Below are 3700 nucleotides of genomic sequence, written 5' to 3' on the forward strand. Positions count from 1 at the left end.
TTCCGCGAAAGTTTTAATGAACTCTGATTTGTAAGAACTGTGTTTATGAGTAAATCCAACACGAAAGTAGGGCTACCGGTAACGGGGCCTTACAGGTATGCTATGTAGGTCGTGTCACATGTTGAAGGATTGAACTTAACAAAGTCCAATTTTTTTTCCACAAACCTGAAAAATTATGTTTATACATGAATCAGAACACGACACGTGTATTCACGAGTTGATATGAAAAGACTCGTTTAACACGAAAAGAAAGTTATTTGCAGTTTTCATATAATACTTTAAAATTTTAAATTTACATATTCTATTTTATGCATTTTATTTAAAGTATGCCAATCAATTTTTAAAAGAATAATTTTTGATATAAAAAACCTTGTTTAAGTCGTTAAACAAAGTGGGTTAAATAGGTCAAATAGTGTATTCGTTGTATTGATACGAGCACAACCCATTTAACTAAACTTGTTCATGAGTAGTATCTAAACCTATTTAGATTAAACCTAAACATATAAATTTCATGTGGTGTTAAAAACTCTACTATCTTTTTTCTCTTATCTATACAAAGAAATTTTCAAAGCATTGACATTGTTGGAAACTAAATTTTAAAAATAACTTGAAATAAGCAATTGAGGTTTGAATTTTGATTCATGCATTTTTCTTCCTTATAAAGGGACATTTATAATATATTATCTAGTATAAAATATATTTATTAACTAAATAATAAATCACTATGTATTTCAGGACGATTAATCACTATTATTAAGGTGTGTAATAGAAGAAAATAACTATGCAAATTTATCCAAGTATTAATTTTTGGTCTTTGTTAAGCATTATAAATTCTAACTAAAAATATATATAAATATATATATATATTACTTTTTACAAATTTGCTTATGGGTAAAAGTTATGGTTCATAACTTTTCTCTACACCGCCCCCCTCAAAGTTATGGGTAAGGTTATGAGTTCATAAGAAGAAGTTTTGTGAAAGAGGTATAATAATTGCATGAGAGTTATGGGCTTTTACCACTACACCACTTTTTTACAAAACACTTCAATACTGATTGGACCACTACGTGTCGCAAAACGGCTAAATGTAGAAAGTTTTAACTATACATGGTCTAAGTATTAACATCATTAGAAATTGCATTGTGACAGTGATATTTATGTGGGTTGCATACCTTTTGATATAATCTACCAAACATGGGTGTGAAAAATGCTTTCCCGATGCGAGGAGTTAGACACATTATCCTAATCAGTCCATGACGAGGAGAAAACCTATAAACCTATATCACACATGGAAAAAAATGGATTGTCCTTGTTTGTACAAGGGTACAAAGACGTTATGCGGTACATGTGATACAATTCCATGACAAACGGTATATATGCCTCTATAAATTATTTCATGATTATCTCACTATTCAAGATTTTCTTATATGGTACAATATGGTTGCGACATATCTACTTAGTAGGCACATGTCTATGAATTAAGACGGCGGTGAGATCATTTTCTCATGAATGTTATATGGGGTGACATGATGTGTGTTGGAATTCAGATGTTTCGCTCTAGCGTTTTCATAAAGGGTGGCGAATCAACCAAAATGAAGAATCGTGGTTGAATGTTACGGGAGAATGCATGAGGGTATGCATTGTTTGGCGATGTGAGAACATGATGTGTTAAATGTTCTAGAATAATTTCTAGTTCGTATGTGCTTAGGCATGTGAATTATCGATCAATCATAATTATCTCAATCATTAAGGAAAGACATGTGTCATAAGTGTTTGTACTTCTCAGTACCCCACTAGTCGGGAGCTTGGGCTCGGAAGCGGATGGACCTGGTGAACCTTGAACATACGCAAGATAGTATAGTTTATCGTTGCGGATCTAAGAACGTCACATGGTTCTCGTGAGACGGGTGCGTGACACTATGCTAATAAAAGTAACATATGTAAATTTGAACCAACACTTTGTATCATGTACATCCCATCATATGATCGTTAACAACAATACAAATATCTCGTGTTTGGTTTGTAGTATATATCTGGATTTTGGATTAGATGATTTAACAATTCATTAGATTGTCACATCAACTATTTAGGAATCTTAATGTATATGGCATAACATAACAAATGTCACACATAATTATAATTTAAATTTCATATATGTCTGATTTAACAATACTTATAACAGAAAATAATAAGGATGATATGACTATATCATATTTATTATTCTTCTATAATCTCTTTTTTCATTCCTCATACATATTCATGGATCATGTATCAAAACCAGTTTGACAAGCGGCCTATAAAATAGTCAAATTTCTTTAATAATCTTCTAATCTCTTTCTCACCTTTCCAACTATCCGTAGGTCACAGGCCAAACTATTTTGACAATTAGATTATAAAATATCCAAAAAATTAAAAGTAAAATATTTATTGAAAATCAAAAAAGTAAAAAATATAATAGTTAAGCAAGTACAAAATAGCCGAGAAGAATCTTTCTCTAGACTTGGTTTATTCCTTCGATGCCCCCTTTTTTTCCCATATGAACATTATATGTTGCATTATCAAGTGTCACTAGCAAACGTCTAAAATTGTTAATATTGAACGATGATGGGAATAACTGTGATAAAACAACAAATGTTATATATAAATAGATTTTCTCAAATCTATAAATTTAATATTCTCGACTTTTTAATATTTGTACTATATATTTCATTTCTTTGTTACCTATAATTTTTTCTTTATTTCAAATAATGAACCCTTATTTATTTTCATTTAACAATTCCATATAATACACGAGTTCAAAAGCTAGTACATATATATACACACAGACTCAAGTTTATAACATCACTCACATGCATTACTCGAGCTTTAAACATACAACTTGAAACGGGGCAAAGTTGAGCTCGAACACTCTTAAGTTCAAGATACATAGACGCGTGGTCACGACTTCACTCTCATGTAGTCATTGCATGAAGTTTTTTTTTTTCTAAAGTAAATTCTAAGATAATAATATTAATAAGAGTGATGTATTATTGTCTAATCCTTTGTTGCCTAAAGAAAGGTTAAAAGCACATGAGAGGTGGTTCGTTGGAAGACATAAATGATTGAGTTGCACAAGTCCTTTATTTGATGGTTCATTCGATGGTCCACAACATTCAGGACCAATGGTCCACACTCTCATGGTCACGTTCAAATCACTTTAACCAAACACCCATAAAGTGTTAATTGTATTGTGTCTAATTATGTATTTTTTTATGTATTATTGTAATATTGTTTTCATGTTGCAAGAATAAAATTCTAATAGAAGTTTCCTTAAAGAAGAGAGCAACTTAAAAGTGAATTTTTATTATTCGGTTTTCGGTTGTTTTTATCTAGGAGTGTTTATTATTCGAATATAGTCAATTTAAATAATAACAATATCCAAATATAATTAATGTTAAGACAAGTCTGGTTAAACGCCAGATTAGATTCAACTCTTACGAACCCGTCGACTATAACTACTATATTATCTCCAAAATTCCCTAGCAGTAGGAGCGGAAGGAAACACACCTCAATCTAGAGTGAAAGCAATAGATATGTTGACAAAGAGAACATATAATCTAAAAACAACCGTAAAAACATAAATAGTCTGAAAACTATATGGCGACAAAAATCGGTGGTATATTTAATGACATAACAGCGGCAATAATAGACACACCATTTA

The sequence above is a fragment of the Bidens hawaiensis genome, unplaced genomic scaffold (genome assembly GCF_021521415.1).
Source record: "Bidens hawaiensis isolate Kalapana, Puna unplaced genomic scaffold, B.hawaiensis_p1.1 tig00004101_1, whole genome shotgun sequence".
Lineage (NCBI taxonomy): Eukaryota > Viridiplantae > Streptophyta > Magnoliopsida > Asterales > Asteraceae > Bidens > Bidens hawaiensis.